The following is a 17,459-nucleotide window of genomic DNA, read 5'->3' as shown; positions in this document are numbered from 1 at the left end:
ACGCAGTAGGATTCGTCACGTCATCACTTAACGACCAGATAGAGTGGAGCTCATTACTCTCATATTGCAGAAAATTATTTTTTTCATGTCTGCACCATGCCTTTATAAAGTCAGATATTAAACCTGTTAAATAGTTGGTGTGTGTGTTTTAGTGTAGTTTTATTTTTCTGCAGCATAATTATTTTGGGGTTTGCACTTTGCCACTAAAACAGTTTTATGTGTTGTGGGGTGTTTTGAGAGTGTTTTCGTGCTCTTATGCTAAATAAATTCTTCTTAAAAGAAAAAAAAGAATTTAAACACCTGTCATTGTTGTGAACCAACAGAATAATGAACCCACTCGTAAGACAGTGAGGAAAGGTTTAGCAGTTAATTTGGTTTTGTTGTGAATTTTCATATACTGAGGTAATCTGAGATGGAATGACAGAATTATTTATTGACAGAATCAGAATCAGAATCGTGTTTATTGGCCAAGTATATGTGCAGACACATACAGGATCTCAAACAAGCCACCAAAACTTGGAGATCGGTTTTTGGATTCACTGTAAAGTTGGATATTTTTTGCTGACAACAAGACTTTCTGACTAGGGATGTTTCTATGCGCTGGAAAGCAATGTCAGTCTGCACGCTGTTTATTCTGCGATTCTTTAGCAAAGTGGCCAAGTGGCTCTCCAGACTCTCTGGCAGCAACAGAGGTGATGGTGGATGGATGGGACATTTAACTTGGCCTCCTTAGACGGAAAGAGGAAAGGTTGGTATCCCAAGCTCACCTCAGAGGGAGACAGCTCTGTGGCAGCAGACGTTAGGGTGTTGTGGTCCACACTAGGTGGGAGCTTAGGTGGTTCCGTTGGAGGACGCTACACAATGCCGAGCTGCCTCTAGCTCCTGGTTGAGCCTCCTTGTCTGGTCATTACTATGAGGATGAAAACCTTATGACAGGCTGACCTGAGCGCAGAATTTCTTCCAGACTCTAAACGTGAATTGCAGACCTCAGTCCAAAATATGGAATAGCACGAAAACAGAAAACATGCTCAGTGAGGAGCTGAGCCACTTCCAAGGCAGTGGAAGGCACAATCTAAAGTTTATGGCTTACCCTGATAAACTCTGATTTACTGAAAGGATTATTGACCTCCACATTATGCATAATCAGATGATAGAGTGACATAATAATTGTTTTGCCACTCTTTTGTGATTTGTGATTATAGGCAGGGCAGTAAATCCATTGCAGATGAAAAAGAGCTCTTTTTTTTAATTAAATTAAATCAAATGCAGCTTCAGAGTAACTGTGCATAAGAGATTTGTGATGTTTTTGTCATGAAGGGTAAGTCAAGAGGTGGTGAAGTATAGATTCAGTTCAATTATATATTATATGTGTAAAATAATATAATTACAGTGGGGCAAAAAAGTATTTAGTCAGCCACCGATTGTGCAAGTTCCCCCACCTAAAATGATGACAGAGGTCAGTAATTTGCACCAGAGGTACACTTCAACTGTGAGAGACAGAATGTGAAAAAAAATCCATGAATCCACATGGTAGGATTTGTAAAGAATTTATTCGTAAATCAGGGTGGAAAATAAGTATTTGGTCAATAACAAAAATACAACTCAATACTTTGTAACATAACCTTTGTTGGCAATAACAGAGGTCAAACGTTTACTATAGGTCTTTACCAGGTTTGCACACACAGTAGCTGGTATTTTGGCCCATTCCTCCATGCAGATCTTCTCGAGAGCAGTGATGTTTTGGGGCTGTCGCCGAGCAACACGGACTTTCAACTCCCGCCACAGATTTTCTATGGGGTTGAGGTCTGGAGACTGGCTAGGCCACTCCAGGACTTTCAAATGCTTCTTACGGAGCCACTCCTTTGTTGCCCGGGCGGTGTGTTTTGGATCATTGTCATGTTGGAAGACCCAGCCTCGTTTCATCTTCAAAGTTCTCACTGATGGAAGGAGGTTTTGGCTCAAAATCTCACGATACATGGCCCCATTCATTCTGTCCTTAACACGGATCAGTCGTCCTGTCCCCTTGGCAGAAAAACAGCCCCATAGCATGATGTTTCCACCCCCATGCTTCACAGTAGGTATGGTGTTCTTGGGATGCAACTCAGTATTCTTCTTCCTCCAAACACGACGAGTTGAGTTTATACCAAAAAGTTCTACTTTGGTTTCATCTGACCACATGACATTCTCCCAATCCTCTGCTGTATCATCCATGTGCTCTCTGGCAAACTTCAGACGGGCCTGGACATGCACTGGCTTCAGCAGCGGAACACGTCTGGCACTGCGGGATTTGATTCCCTGCCGTTGTAGTGTGTTACTGATGGTGACCTTTGTTACTTTGGTCCCAGCTCTCTGCAGGTCATTCACCAGGTCCCCCCGTGTGGTTCTGGGATCTTTGCTCACCGTTCTCATGATCATTTTGACCCCACGGGATGAGATCTTGCGTGGAGCCCCAGATCGAGGGAGATTATCAGTGGTCTTGTATGTCTTCCATTTTCTGATGATTGCTCCCACAGTTGATTTTTTCACACCAAGCTGCTTGCCTATTGTAGATTCACTCTTCCCAGTCTGGTGCAGGTCTACAATACTTTTCCTGGTGTCCTTCGAAAGCTCTTTGGTCTTGGCCATGGCGGAGTTTGGAGTCTGACTGTTTGAGGCTGTGGACAGGTGTCTTTTATACAGATGATGAGTTCAAACAGGTGCCATTCATACAGGTAACGAGTGGGGGACAGAAAAGCTTCTTACAGAAGACGTTACAGGTCTGTGAGAGCCAGAGATTTTCCTTGTTTGAGGTGACCAAATACTTATTTTCCACCCTGATTTACGAATAAATTCTTTACAAATCCTACCATGTGGATTCATGGATTTTTTTTTTCACATTCTGTCTCTCACAGTTGAAGTGTACCTCTGGTGCAAATTACTGACCTCTGTCATCATTTTAAGTGGGGGAACTTGCACAATCGGTGGCTGACTAAATACTTTTTTACCCCACTGTACATTACACAAGTTAATCTGTGGACATACTCCGACCAGAGTCGTTGAGTAAGTCAGAGTTGTGTCAGCAGGGGTCCAGAATTTGGGTTGTCACATGATACACGGCGACTACAAATAATTAGCTTACCAGCAAATTTAAATCAACTTCCAGGGAGACAGACTGTCAATTTTTGGTAATTAATTATCTATAAATGCACTGATTTACAATATTTACATAAAACATACAATTGTGTATGTGGTTCAATCAATATATATGCATTCTAACAGTAACATCTTCAAGGATTAGTCTGAACAGTTACTGTTACTCACAGGGTTAACAGTTTGGGCTGTTAGCTCAATGGTTTTGGTTGTTGGTTAAAACTGTTTTCAGAATCAGCCTTTCTGCAGTTTTGGCTGTCAGCTAAAGAGTAAGTTAACATTGTTTATTGCACTCATCTTTTTAATACAGTTTCTAAACTTGTATGCCAGTCAAGCTCAGTCACATCTTTTATCATATTTATAGATTATGGAGAAGTGAAAGGGACTGAAAGGTTAAGAATTCATATTTCAGTTACAAGTTTCTTGACGTAATTATAGTTTCATTAAACAGAGTACAACAGCACAGTTATGTTTTTTGTAAATCAAAAACACTTGATTTAAATAACTGTGTGTACGATGACTAACCCCATGATAAAGTATACATAAATACATAAATTGCCCTGATCGCCCGACTGAGGCCACGGAGCCATCCAGCCGAACTTACTCCCAGGCCGGTGTGCAAGACCACACAGCGCACCGGCCTCTGGTGGAAGCAAGGCTGGTCTAGACAGCACGCTGACCTCGGGCTTGGCAGGTCCCTTGCACACCCCGACCTCCGCTACATCTGTTTCAAGCTGGCGAGTCATGATTGCGGATGCCGCTCAGGTGCGTCCGCTTCCCCCATTGCCGTGCCGCAGACCACGGCCTGCCACAGTAATGTTTCCACCTCCATGTTTGCCGGTGGGCATGATGTTCTTGGCAGCATTCCTCCTCCAAACACTACAAGTTGATGCCAAAGAGCTCGATTTTGGTATCATCTGACTACAACACTTTCACCCCGTCCTCCTCTGAATCATTGAGATGTTCCGTGGCAAACTTCAAATGGACCTGTACATGTGCTTTCTGTGCAGGGGGATCTTGCGGGCAGTGCAGGATTCCAGTCCTTCACGTAGTGTGTTACCAACTGTTTTCTTGGTGACTATTGTCCCAGCTGCCTTGAGATCACTGACAAGTTCCTCCTGAGTACTTCTGGGCTGGTTCCACACCGTTCTCATTATCATTGAAACTCCACGAGGTGAGATCTTGTGTGGCGCTCCAGACCGTGGGAGATTAGCAGTTATTTTATGGTTCCTCCATTTGCGAATAATCAGACCAACTCGTCTCACCTTCTCACCCAGCTGCTTGGAGATGGTCTTGTAGCCCATTCTAGCCTTGTTTAGATCCACACTCTTGTCCCTGATATCCTTGGAAAGCTCTTTGGTCTTGGCCATGGTGCAGAGTTTGGAATCTAGATGGAGTGGTTGCATCTATGGACAGCTGTCTTTTATACATGTAATGAGTTGAGAAGGCTCCTGTATAAAATACACCTGGGAGAAAGAAATCTTGGTGATTGCAGGGGAGGAAATACTGATTTCCATCATGAAAATGCAAATTAATTTATAACTTTTTTGAAATGCATTTTTCTGGATTTTTTTATGTTTCAGTTTGTCCAAATAAACCTACCATAGAAATTATAGACTGATCATTTCTTTGTTAGTGGGCAAACTTACAAAATCAGCAGCAGTTCAAATAATGTTTCCTCTGATCCTTTATATCAGCTATAAAGACTGAGGGAAGAAAAAGTGAGGGTGACAGAGAAGAGGCTAGAGATCAGAGACAGGAAGAAGAGCTTACACCTCCCAGTCAGCCAGCAGTCTGCCAGTATACCAGTGAGGCAGGACACAGACAGTACGCCAGGGACCCTTTGGACAGTCAATTATCCTGAAAATAAAATAAAATAATTAAGAGACAAGAACAAACTATCCAAAACGCAAAGGCGGTACTAAGGAAAACAAGGAAAGAAAATAGAGCTCTAAAGAAAACAAAATTTTCTGTGACCAAAAAATATCTACAAAAACCAATAGCTCAAAAATGCAGCAAGAAAACTGCCCTCTCTGCTATATTACTACTGCATGGTTTGTAGAGTAGATAGATCATTGGTTTGTTCTCATGTCATCTCATCATCCAAATTACAGCCCTGAGCAAGCTCAAAATGTAGTAGTATGAAAAGGCCATCTCCTTCCTCCAGAATATTGTTCATCTATTCCATGGCATGAAGACGGGTCAAAGGGGAGCTAGCGGCAATCTTCGGTCCTTCTTTGCCGCTTCTGTAGGACGTAAAGTCTCTGACTCGTGCTTTTCTTGGATCACTTGTATGCCTTTCGGTAGCAAAAAAATGAGGCAAATGTAAAAAAGGAAAACATTTATTTACTCCGCACAAAACCAAAAACTACAAAACAAATGCCTCCAGTTGGAGCTGAGTTTACATTTCTATGATATTATATCTAAAACAATTATCACAGCGACGGTCAGAAAACTATTGCTCCACGTCCTGCTTACTTGCTTAATCTTCCATCACCACATGGCTGCCTTAAAAACACTTTCCGCTGTGTGAGGTCTAAAATTCCTGTCCCAACTCAAGTTGAATTCCAATGTGCACTCAGTAATATATGATAATGATAGTATCTGTTGGGCAGTTCCTTGCCACCTTCAGGTCTGGGAGTTACCAGGAAGATGACAGTAGCTTTCTGCACAGTGGACACAGTGGAGCAACCCCCAGTGCATTTGTCAGAGTGGAACTCATAAAAGCCGAGAAATGTATTCTGTTCCATCTCACGGGAAGCATCATCCACAAAGTTACCAAGTCTGCCAGCATCTGTGAAAAATGGAAAAACTGCAATCTAAAACAGTAATGGCAGTCTTGCTGGAGAAGACTGGACCTTAAAAGACTTCAAGGCAGGTGCTCTATGTCCCATGAAGTGTATAAAGTGAAGTGTTTGGTGCATACACCAAATTGAAAAGTGTTGGTTCTTCCCTCATGGAGCTCCCAAATGCAGTAGGTATCTCAAAGAATGCCCAACAGGCTGCTGTCTTGCTGCAGAGTAAAAGAAACAATCATTAACAGATTCGTTAAGTTAAAAATCAGCAAAATAAATTAGAAATTACAACTTGGAAGAAAATGCCAGTCCAAAAAAAAGGTACCAGACTGAACTGAACATAATTGCCCAAACAGGTCCCAAAGTTCGTTCAAGTCTATTAGCTTAAATAAAAAACAAACAACCTTTGTTTGAGCTTCATTCGGGTTAGAAATGACTGGTCAACCAAGGAAATCATATAGACAGTCCAATCAGAATGATATTTGAGCTCAAATTTGGAAAGAAGAGCTTTTAAAAAGGGGACAGTAGCCGGATCAGGCAATATAGTATAGTACTCATCATGTTACGGCTGTGTGCAGGCAGGGATTGGACACAAGCAATAAACTCAAAAAGCCACAGCTGTATTGGCTGGCAGGGCAGAAAGCATACAAAACGAAACTAAACTGGGAAACTCTAATACAGGGGTCTCCAACTCTGGCCTCGAGGGCCGGTGTCCTGCAGGGTTTAGATATAACTGTGGGTCAACACACCTGAGTCACATGATTAGTTCGTTACCAGGCCTCTGGAGAACTTCAGGACATGTTGAGGAGGTCATTTAGCCGTTTGAATCAGCTGTGTTGGACCAAGGACACATCTAAAACCTGCAGGACACCGGCCCTCGAGGCCTGGAGTTGGAGACCCCTGCTCTAATAGATGCACACGAGGAGACACTGGGAAACACACAGCATGAGGGACGATGTGACATGGAACAGAGGGAGACTCGGACATAAATACCCAGAAGGTAACGAGGAAAGTGGAAGCACACAGGGAACACAGGTGAGGATAATTACACGTGACAGGACGGGAAAGACATGGAAACTGAAAATGCTGACACCAGACACAAACTTTCAACGCAACACAAGACATACACAGAGGCAACCTGGAGGGAGAGAGAGAACAAGGAGCAGCACATGACGAGGTGAGGAAAACATGGAATAAAAGGCACCAGAACTAACATCACAATATAAACACAGTTACACAAAGGGAGACACAGAGGGCAACTACACGAGGGAACCCTATTAAATACACAGGGAACCAAAAAGAATACAAGAAGCTCAAACTAGGACACTAGGCTCTGAATAAACTAGGGCAACAAAGAAGACTTAGAACATAAAATTCAAATTCAAATCATAAATTTATGATACAAACACACTGAGGCACAAGAAACTGAAAACACTGGGTCCAGAGACCCAGGACCCTGACAGTACTGGACCATTTCAGGATTGTCAGATATTTGTTGACCCTTAGCTTGCAAGCTTCACTTGGAGGAGAGGGAATAATGACATCCGGGACACAGTGATGTCTTCGAGGTGAGAGACCACATTAAAATCCAAAGCCTATGTAAGGCTCTAGTAAAAGCCGGTTTGTTTTTTTACTATTGGGTACTCATTGTTCAACGCTAGCTAAACAAGTAAAAAACCATCCATCCATCTTCACCCGCTTTATCCGAGGCCGGGTCGCGGGGGCCTAAGCAGAGAGGCCCAGACCTCCCTCTCCCCAACCACCTCCTCCAGCTTATCCAGGGGAACACCAAGGCGTTCCCAGGCCAGCCGAGAGATATAATCTCTCCAGCGTGTCCTGGGTCTGCCCCGGGGCCTCCTCCCGGTGGGACATGCCCAGAACACCTCACCCAGGAGGCGCCCAGGAGGCATCCTTGTCAGATGCCCGAACCACCTCAGCTGGCTCCTTTCGATGTGGAGCAGCAGTGGCTCTACTCTGAGCCCCTCCCGGATGGCCGAACTTCTCACCCTATCTCTAAGGGAGAGGCCAGCCACCCTTCGGAGGAAGCTCATTTCTGCTGCTTGTATCCGCGATCTCGTTCTTTCGGTCACTACCCACAGCTCGTGGCCATAGGTGAGGGTAGGGACGTAGATCGACCGGTAAATTGAGAGCTTCGCTTTTACACTCAGCTCCCTCTTCACCACGACGGACCGGTGCAGCGTCCGCATTACTGCAGCTGTAGCCCCAATCCGTCTGTCGATTTCCGGCTCCCTTCTCCCATCATTCGCGAACAAGACCCCGAGATACTTGAACTCCTCCACTTGGGGCAGGAACTCATCCCCAACCTGGAGTGGGCACTCCACCCTTTTCCGGCTGAGAACCATGGCCTCAGATTTGGAGGTGCTTCACACTCGGCTGCGAACGTTCCAGTGCGAGCTGGAGGCCCCCACCCGATGAAGCCAACAGAACCACATCATCCGCAAAAAGCAGAGATGAGATTCTGAGGCCACCAAAGTGAAAGCCCTCCGCCACTTGGCTGCGCCTAGAAATCCTGTCCATAAAAATTATGAACAGAACCGGTGACAAAGGGCAGCCCTGGCGGAGCCCATCACCCACCGGGAACGAGTCCGACTTATTGCCGGCAATGCGAACCAAGCTCTTGCAACGGTTGTATAGGGATCGAATGGCCCGTAGCAATGGGCCAGACACCCCATACTCCCGCAACACCTCCCACAGGACACCCCGAGGGACACGGTCGAATGCCTTCTCCAAGTCCAACTCCCATGCACCTTCAAGTATCCTCGAGAGGATAAAGAGCTGGTCCAGTGTTCTGCGACCAGGACGAAAACCGCATTGTTCCAACCTGTATCCGAGGTTCGACTAACGGACGAACTCTCCTTTCCAGCACCCTGGCATAGACTTTCCCAGGGAGGCTGAGGAGTGTGATCCCCCTGTAGTTGGAACACACCCTCCGGTCCCCCTTCTTAAAGATGGGGACCACCACCCCGGTCTGCCAGTCCAGGGGTACTGCCCCTGATCTCCACGCAACATTGCAGAGGCGTGTCAACCAGGACAGCCCTACAACGTCCAGAGCCTTCAGGAACTCGGGGCGGACCTCATCAACACCAGGGGCTCTGCCACCAAGGAGTTGTTTAACTGCCTCAGTGACCTCGCCCCCGGAAATTGGCGGGTCATTCCCCTCATCCCCAGACTCTGCTTCCTCCTCGGAAGACGTGTCAGTGGGATTAAGGAGGTCCTCGAAGTATTCCTTCCACCGCCTGACAATTTTCTCAGTCGACGTCAGCAGCGCTCCGCCAGCACTATACACAGTGCAGGTAGAGCACCGCTTTCCCCTCCTGAGACGTCTGACGGTTTGCCAGAATCTCTTCGAGGCAGTCCGAAAGTCTTTTTCCATGGCCTCTCCGAACTCCTCCCACACCCGAGTTTTTGCTTCAGCCACTGCCCGAGCCGCATTCCGCTTGGCCTGTCGATACCTGTCGGCTGCCTCCGGAGTCCCACAGGCTAACCAAGCCCGATAGGACTCCTTCTTCAGCCTGGTGGCTCCCTTCACCTCTGGTGTCCACCATTTGGTTCGGGGATTACCACCACGGCAGGCACCAACCACCTTGCGGCCGCAGCTCAATGCAGCAGCTTCGGCAATGGAGACGCTGAACATGGTCCATTCGGACTCAATGTCCCCAGTCTCCCTCGGAATGCTGTTGAAGCTCTGCCGGAGGTGTGCGTTGAAGATCTCGCGGACTGGGGCCTCTGCTAGACGTTCCCAGCACACCCTCACTACGCGTTTAGGTGCACCAGGTCTGTCCAGCGTCCTCCCCCGCCACCTGATCCAACTCACCACCAGGTGGTGATCAGTTGACAGCTCAGCCCCTCTCTTTACCCGAGTGTCCAGAACATATGGTCGCAGGTCTGGTGATACGATTACAAAATCGATCATCGACCTACGGCCTAGAGCGTCCTGGTGCCACGTGCACTTATGGACACTCTTATGTTCGAACAGGGTGTTCGTTATGGCCAAACTGTGATTTGCACAGAAGTCCAATAACAAAACACCGCTCGGGTTCAGATCAGGGAGGCCGTTCCTCCCAATCACGCCCCTCCAGGTCTCGCTGTCGTTACCCACGTGAGCATTGAAGTCTCCCAGCAGGACAACAGACCCCCCCCCCAGGGACTCTAAGAAGGCTGGGTACTCTGAACTGCCACTCGGTGCATAAGCGCAGATGACAGTCAGGACCCGTTCCCCGACCCTAAGGCGCAGGGAACAAACCCTCTCATCCACCGGGAAAAACCCCAACGTACCGGCAGCAAGCCGAGGGGATATTAGAATACCCACCCCAGCCCGCCGCCTCTCACCAGGGGCAACTCCAGACTGAGACAGAGTCCAGCCCCTCTCCAGGAGACTGGTTCCAGAGCCCAAGCCATGCGTAGAGGTGAGCCCGACTATATCTAGCCGGTACCTCTCAACCTCACGCACTAACTCAGGCTCCTTCCCCACCAGAGAGGTGACATTCCATGTCCCTATTGCCAGTCTTGGCAGCCGGGGGTCAGTCCGCCAGGGCCTCCGCTCCTGGCCGCCACCCGGCACACAATGCACCCGACCCCTATGGCGCCTCCTGCGGGTGGTGGGCCTGCGGGAGGATGGGCCCATGTCTCCTCTTCGGGCTGTGCCCGGCCGGGCCCCATGGACTAAGGCCCGGCCACCAGACGCTCGCCCTCGGGCACCCTCCCCGGGCCTGGCTCCAGGGCGGGGCCCCGGTAACCCTATCCCGGGCAGGGTAAACTGTTCCCTCGATATTCTCTTTCATAAGGGTCTTCTGAATCGCTCTTTGTCTGGTCCCTCACCCAGGACCAATTTGCCATGGGAGACCCTACCAGGGGGCAAAAGCCCCCAGACAACATAGCCCCTGGGATCCCTGGGACACACAAACCCCTCCACCACGATAAGGTAGCGATTCACGGAGAGGAAGTAAAAAATTATGCTAATTTTACATGCCTCTTCAAACACTAGAGAATTGTAATGTAACCTTATCAGATGGAGCCATTTCGTCAAAACAGTAAAATGACTAATTAGTGTGTTTTTAAAAAAAATTCAGATCCCTGTTAAGGCAATGAGGAACACAGCATTGCAGCATATTGAATCAGGAGAGTTTTGACCCAGAAACTGAATTCTACGTCATTACTTCCCCAGATTACACTACTTTGGAATTAATAAAAAGACATTGAAAGCCATGATTGTTTAATTCTAGAGAGATCACTACTAAATAACAGGATTGTGTACTTGTTTAGATCACTAGATTGATGGTAGCCCCAGATTACAGGGAGTGCAGAATTATTAGGCAAATGAGTATTTTGTCCACATCATCCTCTTCATGCACGTTGTCTTACTCCAAGCAGTCTCAAAATTGCAAAGCTTCTGAAGCGTGATCATCGAACAATCAAGCGTTTCATTCAAAATAGTCAACAGGGTCGCAAGAAGCGTGTGGAAAAACCAAGGCGCAAAATAACTGCCCATGAACTGAGAAAAGTCAAGCGTGCAGCTGCCAAGATGCCACTTGCCACCAGTTTGGCCATATTTCAGAGCTGCAACATCACTGGAGTGCCCAAAAGCACAAGGTGTGCAATACTCAGAGACATGGCCAAGGTAAGAAAGGCTGAAAGACGACCACCACTGAACAAGACACACAAGCTGAAACGTCAAGACTGGGCCAAGAAATATCTCAAGACTGGTTTTCTAAGGTTTTATGGACTGATGAAATGAGAGTGAGTCTTGATGGGCCAGATGGATGGGCCCGTGGCTGGATTGGTAAAGGGCAGAGAGCTCCAGTCCGACTCAGACGCCAGCAAGGTGGAGGTGGAGTACTGGTTTGGGCTGGTATCATCAAAGATGAGCTTGTGGGGCCTTTTCGGGTTGAGGATGGAGTCAAGCTCAACTCCCAGTCCTACTGCCAGTTTCTGGAAGACACCTTCTTCAAGCAGTGGTACAGGAAGAAGTCTGCATCCTTCAAGAAAAACATGATTTTCATGCAGGACAATGCTCCATCACACGCGTCCAAGTACTCCACAGCGTGGCTGGCAAGAAAGGGTATAAAAGAAGAAAAACTAATGACATGGCCACCTTGTTCACCTGATCTGAACCCCATTGAGAACCTGTGGTCCATCATCAAATGTGAGATTTACAAGGAGGGAAAACAGTACACCTCTCTGAACAGTGTCTGGGAGGCTGTGGTTGCTGCTGCACGCAATGTTGATGGTGAACAGATCAAAACACTGACAGAATCCATGGATGGCAGGCTTTTGAGTGTCCTTGCAAAGAAAGGTGGCTATATTGGTCGCTGATTTGTTTTTGTTTTGTTTTTGAATGTCAGAAATGTATATTTGTGAATGTGGAGATGTTATATTGGTTTCACTGGTAAAAATAAATAATTGAAATGGTACTGCAGCCGACAGGTATCGACAGGCCAAGCGGAATGCGGCTCGGGCAGTGGCTGAAGCAAAAACTCGGGTGTGGGAGGAGTTCGGAGAGGCCATGGAAAAAGACTTTCGGACTGCCTCGAAGAGATTCTGGCAAACCGTCAGGCGTCTCAGGAGGGGAAAGCGGTGCTCTACCTGCGCTGTGTATAGTGCTGGCGGAGCGCTGTTGACGTCGACTGAGAAAATTGTCGGGCGGTGGAAGGAATACTTCGAGGACCTCCTTAATCCCACTGACACGTCTTCCGAGGAGGAAGCAGAGTCTGGGGATCGGGGGTATGACCCGCCAATTTCCGGGGGCGAGGTCACTGAGGCAGTTAAACAACTCCTTGGTGGCAGAGCCCCTGGTGTTGATGAGGTCCGCCCCGAGTTCCTGAAGGCGCTGGACGTTGTAGGGCTGTCTGGTTGACACGTCTCTGCAATGTTGCGTGGAGATCAGGGGCAGTGCCTGTGGACTGGCAGACCGGGGTGGTGGTCCCCATCTTTAAGAAGGGGGACCGGAGGGTGTGTTCCAACTACAGGGGGATCACACTCCTCAGCCTCCCTGGGAAAGTCTATGCCAGGGTGCTGGAGAGGAGAGTTCGTCCGCTAGTCGAACCTCGGATACAGGAGGAACAATGCGGTTTTCGTCCTGGTCGCGGAACACTGGACCAGCTCTTTATCCTCTCCAGGATACTTGAGGGTGCATGGGAGTTTGCCCAACCAGTCTACATGTGTTTTGTGGACTTGGAGAAGGCATTCGACCGTGTCCCTCGGGGTGTCCTGTGGGAGGTGTTGCGGGAGTATGGGGTGTCTGGCCCATTGCTACGGGCCATTCGATCCCTATACAACCGTTGCAAGAGCTTGGTTCGCATTGCCGGCAATAAGTCGGACTCGTTCCCGGTGGGTGATGGGCTCCGCCAGGGCTGCCCTTTGTCTCCGGTTCTGTTCATAATTTTTATGGACAGGATTTCTAGGCGCAGCCAAGTGGCGGAGGGCTTTCGCTTTGGTGGCCTCAGAATCTCATCTCTGCTTTTTGCGGATGATGTGGTTCTGTTGGCTTCATCGGGTGAGGGCCTCCAGCTCGCACTGGAACGGTTCGCAGCCGAGTGTGAAGCAGCGGGAATGAGGATCAGCACCTCCAAATCTGAGGCCATGGTTCTCAGCCGGAAAAGGGTGGAGTGCCCACTCCGGGTCGGGGATGAGTTCCTGCCCCAAGTGGAGGAGTTCAAGTATCTCGGGGTCTTGTTCGCGAGTGATGGGAGAAGGGAGCCGGAGATCGACAGACGGATTGGGGCTGCGGCTGCAGTAATGCGGACGCTGCACCGGTCCGTCGTGGTGAAGAGGGAGCTGAGTGTAAAAGCGAAGCTCTCAATTTACCGGTCGATCTACGTCCCTACCCTCACCTATGGCCACGAGCTGTGGGTAGTGACCGAAAGAACGAGATCGCGGATACAAGCGGCAGAAATGAGCTTCCTCCGAAGGGTGGCTGGCCTCTCCCTTAGAGATAGGGTGAGAAGTTCGGCCATCCGGGAGGGGCTCAGAGTAGAGCAGCTGCTGCTCCACATCGAAAGGAGCCAGCTGAGGTGGTTCGGGCATCTGACAAGGATGCCCCCTGGGCGCCTCCTGGGCGAGGTGTTCCAGGCATGTCCCACCGGGAGGAGGCCCCGGGGCAGACCCAGGACACGCTGGAGAGATTATATCTCTCGGCTGGCCTGGGAACGCCTTGGTATTCCCCCGGACAAGCTGGAGGAGGTGGCTGGGGAGAGGGAGGTCTGGACCTCTTTGCTTAGGCTGCTACCCCCGCGACCCGACCTCGGATAAGCGGATGAAGATGGATGGATGGATGGAGTATATATTTGTTTTTTGTTAAGTTGCCTAATAATTATGCACAGTAATAGTCACCTGCACACACAGATATCCCCCTAAAATAGCTAAAACTAAAAACAAACTAAAAACTACTTCCAAAAACATTCAGCTTTGATATTAATGAGTTTTTTGGGTTCATTGAGAACATGGTTGTTGTTCAATAATAAAATTATTCCTCAAAAATACAACTTGCCTAATAATTCTGCACTCCCTGTAGGAAGTAAGGTCACTCTGTGCTTGCTCAGAGTCGCTCAGAGTTATTGAATCCACATGATTTTCAGAAAACGTGACCTCTGACCTTGTGGGTCAAGGTCACCAGGAGATTCTTAGTAGATGTACAATGGATGACAATACACCATCAGCTTTTTGCGGCAAAAAAGCCTCAAATGCAAAACAGGAATCAATGTTGCTGAACAGACCAATTACAGGAGTTGTGTGCTGCGTTAACCCGACTCACATTTTCAGGGAGGTGAATAGATGACAGCGTAGGGATCATAGAGGTTCAAAGTCACACCACAGGTTACAATGTAGATTTTCTGCTGAAGCTTAAATCCCCAGTTAAGTTACGTTCAGGCAATGTACACTGAATATGGCATGTGAAACAAACACAAAAGGAGAATTCAACATTTCATTCACATGGGGATGATGACATGAAAATAATACATACAAAAATCTAAAATAAAAAAAACAATTAATTAATTAATTAATCAGTAATAAATAAATGTATACCCCTGGATTGCCAGGGGTACAAAGTCTGTGAAATCAATTTTGGCAGACAACAGACCATAGACGCCATACTTCCTTGGGTTGACTGTTGATGTATGGCTCAACACAAACTGTTCAGCCAACAAATAAACAAAAAAAATATTAATACCTTAATATGCCTAGCAGCAAAAATACTTCTCATACTCTGGGGCTCAACCCCAGGACTAGTGAGATAATAACACCCAACTGGCCTCTTTATAAATATTTCAACCTTTCTACCATATGGCTTTAGCTTGCTCGCGAAAAACTGATTCAAATCAAAGTTATTACCTTCAGCTTTTGTGTGATGTTTTAATATATATAAAACACAAAAAATATGCTGATTAGTGAAAATTACAGAATAATTCTCCCTCAAAGTTTTGTTTGTTTTCCTCAAACTGACAATTGCAAAATGGACAGATTGCTAGGTTAAATGTGTAATTATTGACAGAATTTCACGGTGCCCTCTAATGTGACAGTAACAAGCAATTTTTTAGAAAGAGAAAAAAGTCCATTAGCTGTAGCAATGGACTCATTTGGACTCATTTAAATGTTTCAGCTCCCAGCCAGCTTCAGTCAACACTGCTTCTCCTCCATCAGCCAACATCACTGCTCGTCCAACCACCAGCACCCGGCCTGCACCACGTCTTCCACCTTTCAGCACCCATGCATTATCACTGTTTTCCCAACTATGAGGTCTGAGTCAACAGTGCTAATCTTTTATCTAACATCACTAAAATAACACTGTTGGGTCCAGACTGTTATCTGTGCCAATGTGCTGAACCACAGCACCCAGCTTTCTTGGAGTCTTGGAGTGGCCATATGTTCTGGACACTCTGGAAGTGAAGAGAGGTGCTAAGCTGTCAAATGATCACCACCTGGTGGTGAGTTGGATCAGGTGGCTAGGGAGGATGCTGGACAGACCTGGGGTGCCTAAATGTATAATTGGGGTGTGCTGGGAACATTTGGCAGAGACCCCGGTCCACAAAATTTTCAACTTCTCCTCTGGCAGAGCTTCAGCAGTATCCTGAAGGAGAATGGGGACATTGAGTTCAAATGGACCATGTTCAGCATCTGCATTGCTGAAGCTGCTGAGTTGCAGCCACCAGGTTGGTGCCTGCCATGCCTGATATAGGAAGAACAATGTGGTTTTCGTCCCGGTCGTGGAACACTGGACAAGCTCTTTACCCTCTCAAGGATACTTAGGGGTCATGGGAATTTGACCAACCAGTCTACATGTGTTTTGTGGATTTGGAGAAGGCATTCCACATACTTGGGAGGGAGTATGTGGTTTCTGGCCCATTGCTACTGGCCATTTGATCCTTATGCAACCATTGCAAGAGTCTTTTTCACATAGACAGCAATAAGTCAACCTGTTCCCGGTGTGCAGTGGACTCCACCAGGGCTGCCCTTTGTCACCGATTCTGTTCATAATTTTTATGAACAGAATTTCTAGCTATAACCAAGTGGTGGAAGGCTTCCAGTTCCAGAATCCTGTCTCTGCTTTTTGTAGATGATGTGGTTCTGTTGGTTTCATCTTCACCGTGGTGCAGAGAGAGCTGAGCATAAGAGCGAAGTTCTCGATTTACCAGTAGATCTATGTACTCACCCTCACCTATGGTCATGAGCTTTGGGGAGTGACCGAAAGAATGAGAGTATAAGTACAAGCAGTGGAAATAAGCCTTCTCCGAAGGGTGGCTGGCTTCTCCCTTAAGGTGAGGTGTTCAGCTATTCAGGAGGGGTTCAGAGTAGAGCCGCTACTCCACAACCTTGAAAGGAGAAGGTTGGGGTAGTTCATCTGACAAGGAATTCTCCTGTGTGAGGTGTTCCGGGCATGTCCCACGGGGAGGAGGCCCTGAGGCAGAACCAGGACAACGCCTTGGTGTTCCCCAAGACAAGCTGGAGGAAGTGGCTGGGGAGAGGGAGGCAAGTGGATTGATTCTTTTATAGCACTTTTCTACTTTCCCAACGCAGGCACTCAAGCACTTAAAGTGCATCATACAACATGCCAGATTCAGCCATTCACACAAGAACTTTCTTCTATGCTTTAAGTGCTTTCTATCTAAGCATTCAAACACATTCATACTCTGATGAATGTGTTTGAGCATGCCGTAGAGCATGCCCAAAGATACTTGGCATGCAGAATGGGGCAGCCAGGGATCAAACCACCAGGTAGAGCAGGTCACCAGCTCTACCTCCTGAGCTACAGGCAGGTCCATGCTTCTCTGCTTAGGTTACTGCCTCAGATAGGTGGAAGAAGATGAATGGATGGACTTTCAACAGGGCTGAGTTACATCATTATGTAAAAATCCATTACACAAAGCAAAGGTCAAAATCAAGGTGTTCATAAAGTGCTGGGTTTCTCCATCTTCTGGGAGAGGCCTCAGTGGGTCTCTCTATCCGTGAGTCAGCAGAACATCTGGCACAGGCAGTAGTGATGAAAGCCAGCTTGGTCCTGATTGTTTCCCTCACTTGTTT

The sequence above is a fragment of the Haplochromis burtoni genome, unplaced genomic scaffold, assembly GCF_018398535.1.
Source record: "Haplochromis burtoni strain Fernald_Lab_line unplaced genomic scaffold, NCSU_Asbu1 Contig_624, whole genome shotgun sequence".
Taxonomy (NCBI): Eukaryota; Metazoa; Chordata; class Actinopteri; order Cichliformes; family Cichlidae; genus Haplochromis; species Haplochromis burtoni.
This window is presented reverse-complemented; position numbering follows the sequence as displayed.